Source organism: Lathyrus oleraceus, chromosome 2 (genome assembly GCF_024323335.1).
Source record: "Lathyrus oleraceus cultivar Zhongwan6 chromosome 2, CAAS_Psat_ZW6_1.0, whole genome shotgun sequence".
NCBI classification, from domain to species: domain Eukaryota; kingdom Viridiplantae; phylum Streptophyta; class Magnoliopsida; order Fabales; family Fabaceae; genus Lathyrus; species Lathyrus oleraceus.
In genome coordinates, this window is record NC_066580.1 from 380998652 (window position 1) to 381009103 (window position 10452).

Consider the following 10452-nt stretch of genomic DNA (forward strand, 5'->3'; position numbering starts at 1 on the left):
GAATAAAGGAATTAACGTTGCAGAATTCATCGATGTAATACTTAGCCCACCACTTCCCAAATTCTCGACTACAAAGCAAGCTAGGCTCAAAGTGGAATGGAGACAACTGGGTTCTGCCAATATACTTGGCTATTTGTCGGAGAGCCGTGGTTTCAGCATGGACTACATTATGAAGGAGGAGGTTACTCTTCTTGTGTATAAGCACTTCGGGAGGACCTGAACCAACCCAAATTGTCGAGCAACAAGGTTGGGTTGGTAAGTTATCAGCATAACTTGGACCTTCGAAGGGTTAAATTAAAGAGTGAGAATCATATGCGTCAAGAAGGCCTCCCAAATTAGCAAGGATTCTATCTCTTATTTTTTAGATGGAGAGGGGAAGGTCCTAGTAAACCACTTAGGGCCAACTTTCCTGAAAGCGAATAGAGCCATACTCAAAATAAAGGTATGAAGCTGAGGAAACATCATGATATAACTCATTAAAGTTGGTTGAAGAGCTTGTACTTCGTCCCTGGGGGTTAGTTGAGCTAGTCTTGGTTCTTCGACCCTCCTATGCCGAATTCCTTCAGCATCCTCGTCGACGAGACCCTTGTTTGGCAGATTGGCCTCGAAGGTGGCATTAAGCGAGAGTTGTAATAACCAAAAGGTGCCAGACAATAGAAGGTTCCCTTTGTCCCTCGGATTCTTTAGTTGAGCCACTCCGTCGCTCAATGATTCGTAAAGGGTTTCCATAATCATCTCACTTAAGCAGACGTCGTGCTCCGCTTGTAGTTGGTTTGCCAGGGTGAGATATTTTTTGGAAACTTGTAATGATTTCGAGAAGAATACAGAGTGTGACAGCCACAAATCCAAAAAAACTATATGCTCCACATCAGAGACAGTTTCAGTGTCTTTGTCATGGTAGTGGGCTATGTGTGTTGAATATGTCGCTCTTGTGGTCGAAAAGTCAATAGTATCCATGGAATCAACATCAGGATCATAGGTGTGGCCAGTGGGTTATATCCCTATGAAAGCAACCATTTTGAAGAGAGTGAGTGTGATCATTCTGCAAGGAAGATGGAAGGTATAATGTGTGATGTCCCAGAAGTACAATGAAGAAATTAACATAGGGTTACTGTAATCTAAATCCAATTTCGACAGCATAATGAGGTCATATATCCCTATATCTTTCCAAGCCTGAGCTTTTTGTTTCTCTATCTTGTTTAACCAATTGGAGTAATCAGTGGGATCTTTAAAAGTTGGGGTGGCACGGAAGGCTCTAAAACCATTGTTCATAAACCTCAAATCTATAGTGTCCTCAGCCTGAGTGTTTTCGGTAGAGGAAGTCCTAGGGTTTCTAGCCTGCCTTTTGGGTTTGCATTTATGGTAAGATGGAAAAAACTCTTGTATCAGCTTCTAACACCGCTAAAGGTCCAGATAAGGCCTGAGTTTTATCAGAGACAGAAACATGAATGAGTACCTGGGAAGCGTAAATCCTACGTTGCTCCTCTGTCTGAGGTTATGGTAGGTACAAACGATTGTCAACTGCAAGTGGAGCGGATAACGTAGCAAATGGCGGAAGTTCAAAGATCTTCTTCGGAGCTTTAGACCTGTTGGAGGTGGTTTTGAAAGAGACTCCTGTTCCCTTGAGAGCTTTGTTTGAAGCATCCATTGTTAAGATTTGGAGACAAAATCTGGGTTTCAGTTAGAAGATATTGGGAGAAAGGAGAGTTTAAATGATTGAAGATTTAGAGAATGTGAGAATGTTTTGAAATGGGTAAGTAATTGGGTTTTATAGGCCTTTGGGGAGACGCTTCAAATCAACATTAATGGTGGACAAGTTAATGGGACACATGTATCCCTTGGGCAGTGTAGTGAAAATGGCAATTAATGTTATAGCCCGTGATTTCCTAGAAGATAGGAAGCGTTATGAGCAAAAAAGATTCTGTTGTGGGTTGACAAGATGTGGGTAGGAAAACCAATGATGACGCCGACGTCACCAGACAAGTGGAGGAACTGAAAAGTTTTTTCCAACATTGAGACACCTGGCATAGTATCAGTCATTGAGGCGTCGAAGGTCTCAAAAAATGTATTTCTCTCTCATGTGTCGAAAATGACATTTTTGGAGGGAAATTTGTTAGCTCATATTTTCGACGCCCACCCCAAATTACCAAAATTGGAAAATATGCACAAATGGTTTCAACCAAGAAGTAATTCGACCAATTGGAGGTAAATTGACTTAGCTGATTGGATAAAGATCAAGCTCATAGCTAAAATTTCGGAGCAGTTCCTTGAGAAGCGGTTAGAAAATGGTTTTTCGATCAGAGATTTGAAATTTAAATAAAGGAGGGAAGTTCACCTTCGTTAGAAACGGCAAGAACATACGTGGAGCAGGTTGAGTGAATGCACGCATGCAGGGTGCCACGTGTATTGACGTGATTGAAGGACCATCAAAGTGGTTATTTCGATCCAGTATAAATATAGGGTCTTAGTGTTAGAAAAGTGTGTGTCAAATTGTGTACAAAAATCTGCAAATTTATTAAGTATTCGTGTGAAGAAGAACTGTAAAATGCAGAATGTACGTTGTCTACACCATTGTTTAATCATTTCAAAGCATTATAAATTTGTCTTCACTTTCTTTTCAGAAACATTATTCCTTGTTTTTTTCCTTTCAAACACTTTATTTTTACTTTGTCTTTTGAAAATTTAAGATCCTTTTGTTCCTTTCCTTACCTTTAACTTTTACCTTACAGTCTTAAGATTCCAGTACTTGCAAACATTTTACTTGATTATTTTCAATCATTTACAATTCCCGTCGTTTACTTCATTTTTCTTTACTAGTTCTAAACGCTGATTTAAGATTTTCCTTTTTCGTTTAAGTCACTCTTTTGTCCTTAGTTTTCTTTAAAACTCTGATCTAACGTCTAGTTTTGATCATTTATTACTATCATGCTTATGAAACACTTAGCACATGTCCTAAGATCAATCTGATCGATCCTGTGAGTGACCAAATGTTGTTCCATATGTTGAAGAACCTATTTTTCACGTTGACAAAAGAAAGACTGTTGGTGTCTATGAGAGAATGGACAAGTTCCACGATCAATTTCAGGCTATGTAGAAAGATATTTAAGCTTTGAGGGAGAAAGACCTATTTGGGAAGAATGCTCTTAATTTATGTTTGGTCCCTAACATGAAGATTTCGCACAAGTTCAAGGTTCTGGATTTTGAAAAGTAAAAAGGCAACTCCCGTCCTCTGAGTCATCCGGGGATGTACGCTCGTAAGATGTCGACTCAGACTGACAATCATCAATTGCCGATCCACTACTTTTAAGACAGTTTAACGGGGGCTGCTCTGAAATGGTAAATGGGGCTCGACAGTACTCAGATCCGAAAATTCAATGACCTAGAGGCTTTTGTCCGCCAGTACAAATATAATGTTGACATGGCACCGGACAGGGATCAACTCTATGTTATGTCCCGCAAAGACAAAGAGACCTTTGAGGAATACACGTAAAGGAGGCACGAGATTGCTGCACAGGTTAGTTCTCCGTTAGAGGAAAAAGAAATGACAAAGTTGTTTTTGAAGACATTGAGTATGTTCTATTATGATCAGATGGTTGCAAGTGCACCTAGCAACTTTATTGAAATGGTGAATATGGATTTGAGGTTGGAAGAAGGTGTCCGTGAAGGGCGGTTGAAAGAGGGTAGTTCATATGACGATTCCAGAAAGTATGAGAATGGTTTACCCAAGAAGAAGGAACACAATGCAAATGATATCTCGCAAGAGAGACGAAGAATGCTTCCGAGGAATAGTCAACGTCATCGGTGTAAGACCCCAATTTTGACCCTAAGATCCCTCATGCATTTCATCATAAGTATTAGCATTGGGATCATATCTTGGCATCATCCTTACCCCTCCTTCATTGGGTTTGTTTTTGGAGAGATCACCAAACACTTTGTGATTATATTATACTTGTATTATATCATTTTACTAACTGAAATATCAAAACTATGTCTTTGCCTCTATCTAACTCTCTTGTAGGGAGGGCATGATCTCATTAATTCACTGATCACATCTAAGGTTTGAGACCCTCAAGAACAAAGAGCACAACCAAGAATTGGTTCTGAAATTCTGGTATCAGATATAAGATGTCGAAGGTAATGTCACGACACTGATATCTGGTTATAAACAATGGATAAACAGAAACAGAATGGTAAAGCAAATAACACAAGCAATTGTTAACCCAGTTTGGTGCAACTCACCTACGTCTGGGGGCTACCAAGCCAGGAAGGAAATCCACTAAAATAGAATTAGTTCAAAGACTATCCGTACACTTCACCAAGTTACAGTCTTTCTCACCTAATCTCTAACCGTGCAATTTCTACCTAAGCACTCCTAGATATGAGAACCCACTCACTTGCCTTACAATCACACACCTGTGATTTTAAACAACAATCCCTTGTGAAAAGAAAATACTTGTCAATTACAATATTCTTGATTTTACTTCACAGTTTCAATCAAGAAGACACACTCTTGATCTTGCTTCAAAGTTTTGATCAAGAAGACAAATCAGTCCAATTCAATCATCAATGGATGACTTGAATGACCTACAAACACAAACCCTAGCTCTCTCTCTAAATTTCGCTCAGTATTGGTTGTGTGTACAATCAGGTTTTCTAAGTCCCTTTTTATAGAAGTATTGGACACCTTGAAAACCCTAGATATATTTTCCAATCAAATCTTTTCATATCAGCTGTAAAGATCTCCTTGGAAAATAAACAAATCTGGTTGATATCCCTGAAAGAATGCGCCAGCTAGCCATATCTTCAATCAACCAATGATTGCCACCAATTGTGCAATCACAAAACACCAGACATTCACACTGAATGTTCTGTGTACAGGATGTCATGACATCGGGTCTGACATCTGGAAAAATCATGCATAATCCAGTTTCCTTTTATAGCAGGTACAACCATATCAGTTACCATGACATTGTGTATGTCATCTGAAACAATCCTGCAGCATATGTCTTCCATATAAGCTCCAGCAGGTACATCCAATATCAGAAGCCTTAGCATTGTAAGTGGCATTCTGAAACAATCCTGCATGCACATGTTCTTCAACTCCAGCAGGTACATAGGATATCTCATGTTAAGACATCACACATGACATCTTGTGAACACTCTTTATTTTATCAAAATTGCTGCCAACACTTAGAATCAACAAACTCCCCCTTTGGCAAATTTTGGCTAAAACATATATCTGTCCTTTTTGTTCAAAAGGCAAACTATCAGCAGTTAAACCACATATTAGTAGTTTAATCAGCAGCAAAAACAAAAAACAATTACTAGCTATGGCTACTAGTAATACACACATGCACAAGGGTACTTCTCCTCCCCCTAAATCTGTGCAACAATCAGAATTACTAGTTATGGATGCAACTAGTAAGACACACAAATGCACAATACACCAAGGTACTTCTTCTCCCCCTTAATCTGTGCATTCATCAAAAACAGCTACTGAAAACTCCAACACCTATACCAGCCATAATGTCATATGACATCTGCTACAACATCAACACCTATGCACCATCAGCACCTGTGCACCATATCAATAATAGTTGTCCTTCTGATCAGCCACATCCAACTTCCATATCAAGCACTTCTCCCCCTTTTTAGTCAAAATTGACCAAAGGTGACCAATTCGACAAAATAAATGTCTATTAGTCTAGTAGAGAAAGTTAAAACATATGTTATAACATTAAGCATGTTAAAACAAAATTCAGGAAGTACACAACATCATTATACACAACAGACAACTGAGATAATGAACAAATTCAAGGAACTCATTAAGAGCCCTAAATATTACATAACAGGCATCATGAGGACTGCCACAAAATACAAAAACAGAAAGAACATCAGCTTTCCACACAACAACAATTTCCACCATCCCTTCCAGCTCCCCCCAGGTCTTCAATACATGCAGGAACCATTAATCAGAAGAAGAAGTATCTTCTTCACCTTCATCTTCATCTTCAGAATCTTCTGAGCTTTCAGCACTGCATTGGGATCTTGTATTTGAGTCCTTTCCAGCCTTTTCTCTGTCTTCCCTTTCCAAGCTACAGATGAGAACTTCTAAAGCTTCTTTTCTGGCCTTGGCCACCCTTATACCATTGTCCAATTCTTTGCAGGTATCTTTCAATTGCTTAATTAGGCTCCCTTGAGATGCAGGTTCCCTTCTGGCAGATGTCATGACATCATTGACATGACTACCCTCAAAAAGCTTATAGTGAATTGATAGAGGGGTCTTTCTCCGGCTGGGAATATCACTTGTACTCAGGATTCCTGGTTGTTGACTCAGGATGATGCCACAGATGATAGATGGGAATGCAATGGGCAACTTTACAGCATTGGTGGAGGCATGTTTGATGGTTTGATCAAAAACAAACTTCCCAAAATTGTAGTTGATCTTAGTTCCAATGGCATGAATGATCCTCCCAAGAGCAATGGAGATGGTAGATATGTGATTAGTAGGTACCCAATTTGCTGAACCAAACATATGCAGAATGGCATATTTCACAGTGAGCTTACTAGCTGATAGGTGTTTCCTACTAGGCCATTCCTTAACTTGGCCAGCTGTAATAATTCTACAGACCTCATTGTCTGTGGTCTATAGGTCTACTCCTTCATCAGTTCCTCTCCCTAGGAACTTGTTGATAATAGTAGGTGAAAGTTTCACACACTTACCCCTTACAAAAACTTTGCAGCCATCCCTGCTGCTACTTTCAAATAGCTCCTCAGGGATGTTCACAATGAATTCTTTGACCAACCCCTCATAGCACTGAGGTAGAGCAGTCACAGTTTTCATAAGACCAACTGTCTTAATTAACTCCATGACTTCCTTTACTTCACTTGCTTCTTTTCCCAATTCTCTTTCAACTGCTACTCTTCTTTGAGTCACAAACTTCCATTTGGCAGCACCACCTTCCACGTGAAACGAGATATTGTCAAGATGAACAGCAGCCACTTTGTTTGGAGACTTCTTTACAGACTTCCTTTTAACAGGGGAAATGTCTAAGACATCATATTCGACATCCTCATCAGATTCAGACCTCTCACTCTCCTTCATCTTCCTGACCTCTACTTTACTCCAAGTCTTGGAGGGACCTATACGATCAACCCTTTTCTCCTTCCTACCAGTCCTTATCTCAGCCATACTCTTCCTTTTTCTCAGTCTATTAGCTACACTTGTTTTCACCAGATTGACCAACATGTCATCTTCTTCCTCAGACCCTTCTTCCTCAATGTCTTGAGCAGTGTCAGGGGACATACTAGGTAAGTTTCTTCCAAGAGAACATAGTCCCTCAGCAGCTACTTCCTTTTCTGTTTTAGATGAGTCACCATCTTTCTTAGCTCGGGTTTCCACCTCAGGTGAGGGGTTCCTTCTGGACAGAGGGGTAAAAATGTCCTTAACTCCATGCTCTTCATTCAGTATCCTATTAACTAGGTTTCTTATGATGCGATCCATAGAGTGCATGTCCTCTTTATCAGGCGATTCTTCAGGAGTGTTGTCTTATTTAGCTTTAGCCATGGACGGGGAGCATGGAAAGTCACCTGGTATCATACGTAGAGGGGTTGCGTCTATCAGCTCCTCTTCTAAAAATTCCATGGAGGAAGTTCTAGTATGACGGGATTTTGAGCTAGATGCTGACGGATGTTGAGACATGTTGTTGAACTTTTGAGAAAACTTTCTTTGCCCTAGCAGAGGTTCTTTGAGAAGTTTAATGAGGATGGAAAGAATTGTGTTCAAGCAGAGAGTGCATATGAAATAGATGCTATTTCCAATACTAGGAGATGATTCATTATTAATGTGGCAGACAATATTTTTCTTGCCTTTTCCACTCCACATTAATTGCCATATTTTCTCAAGAAGCCAAGCCCCTAATTTTCCCTTTTCCTCATACAGGTCCTTTGCAGTCAGGTTGTCATAATACAATGTCATAGCATTGAGTGTGACATTATAGATAATTCTTAGCAATTTCATCCACCCTGGTTGAGCATTGTTGTTTTCAACTGACATAGTTCCTTGTGTCTCAGTTCCAACAAAGCTCTTACTAACTTCAGACTTCATACCACCAGTCATGTGTTCAGGCGTTTGTGCTATCATGACCTTTTCTTCCTTGAGGTTAGGTGTTAGCACCCTTATCTGACACTTTTCCTTTCCCTTGATGATTCTTCTTGCAACTGTACTCATCTCAGAGGGGTTATCCATTTGAGAGCTCCATATGTAGCAGTTGTTGTTGGTCCTGATTCCTTTCATAATTACTTCACTGTCTTTGTTCACAATCAGACATTCAGTTTTAGTGAAGATGATATTCAGACCTTGATCCCCTAGCTGACTGATGCTTATTAGATTTGAAGTCAAGCCCTTGACCAGTAGAATATTGTCAAGTTTAGGAGCTCCAGGACACTCAAGCTTGCATATCCCCTTTATTTCACCTTTAGCTCCATCACCAAAGGTTACATAGCTTAAGTCATGAGGGTGAAGGACAGTAATCAAGTCTGAGTTCCCAGTCATGTGTCTAGAGCATCCACTATCAAAATACCATTCTTCTTTGAGAGCCATTAGACTTGTGACACTAGTCTTAGGAACCCATTGCTTCTTGTTGATAGGCCTGTGATGTTTGGGTCTGGGTTGATAGTGGATTTGTTGATGACCATGGCTAGGATAACCATACAGCTTATAATAGGAAGACTTAGAGTGTCCAGCTTTCCCACAGTAATGACATCTCCATCTTTGGTGCTTGCCATACTGTTGTTTCCTCTTCTGCTGTTGCTGATGAAGGTGGGTAGGGTAACCATACAGCTTATAGCAGAAGGCCCTTGAGTGTCCAAAGTCCCCACAGTAATGACATCTCCATCTTAGGTGTTTGTATTTTTGTTGTTCTTTCTTCTGATGGTGTGACATATGATGTGACATCTTGGAACTGCTCTTACTATTGTTGCATTTAGGTTTAGCTTGAGGTTTGCAGCCAGTGTAGCTACTTTCAGCCTTAGTTTTATGGAACCCTAATCCAGATTTGACTCCTGTGCTTTGTCCAGTTTGAAGAATCTTGTCTAAGGAGTCAGATCCATTGTTCAACATCCTTACATACTTGGTTGTCTCTTCTAGTTTTGAGTTTAAGAGCATAACTTCAGTCTTTAGCTTGAGGATAGTTTCCACATGTTCTGCTTTTTCTTTCTCCAGTTGGACTATCTTCTGGCTCTCAACTTGTTGATCTTCATCTAGCTTGACCTTTAGAGCCACAACTTCTATTTTCAATTTGGAGATGGTTTCCAAGAATTCTACCTTCTCATTCTCAAGTTGAGTTATGTCTTTTTCTTGATTTAAAGACTGCTTGTTCAGTTCAACACTTTTCTGACACAACTCTCTGTAGGTAGAGGCCAATCCTCAAAGGTTACTTCACCATCACTTGACTCTTTATCAGATTCCCATCTTCCTGTCAAAGCAGTCACAAGATTTGCAGCCTCTTCAGTATCACTCTCATCAGACCATGTGGCAGCAAGACTCATCTTCTGTTTCTTAAGATAGGTCCCACATTCAGACCTGATGTGTCCATACCCATCACATTCATAACACTGACTCTCTTTTCCTTCTTTGGGCTTCTCATATGCTCTTGCTTTTCTTCCAGCATTGTTGGATTTACTGATGTCAGACGCGATGTTCTTGACATTTGCCTTGGATCTGACATCCATTTTCTTTAATAATCTGTTAAACTGTCTCCCCAGCATAGCAAATTCATTGGCCCACTCTTTATCCACATCTTGACTGTTTTCCTCTTTTGTGTTGGAAACAAAGGCAATGCTCTTGGTTTTCTTTTCAGTTCCCTCAATCAATCACATCTCAAAGGTTTGGAGGGAGCCAATTAACTCATCTACCCTCATGTTGGAGATGTCTTGAGACTCTTCTATGGCAGTCACCTTCATTGCAAATCTCTTAGGGAGTGATCTAAGTATTTTTCTCACCAACTTTTCATCTGTCATCTTCTCTCCCAGGGCTCCTGAGGCATTAGCTATCTCAAGGATACTCATGTGGAATTCATGAATGTTTTCATCTTCTTTCATCCTTAAGTTTTCAAACTTGGAGGTGAGCAACTGAAGTCTAGACATCTTTACCCTAGAGGTGCCTTCATGAGTGGCCTTGAGAATGTCCCAAGCATCTTTGGCCACTTCACAGTTATTTACCAGCCTGAAAATATTCTTGTCTACACCATTGAATATTGCATTCAAGGCTTTAGAGTTTCCAAGAGCAAGATCATCCTCCTCCTTGGACCATTGTTCTTCAGGCTTCTTTTCAGTAGTGGCTTCTCCTTCTTTGGTGACTATAGGCTGCACCCATCCTGTCAAGACAGATTTCCAAGCCTTGTTATCAAGGGATTTTAAAACGCTACCATTCTAGGTTTCCAATAGTCATAG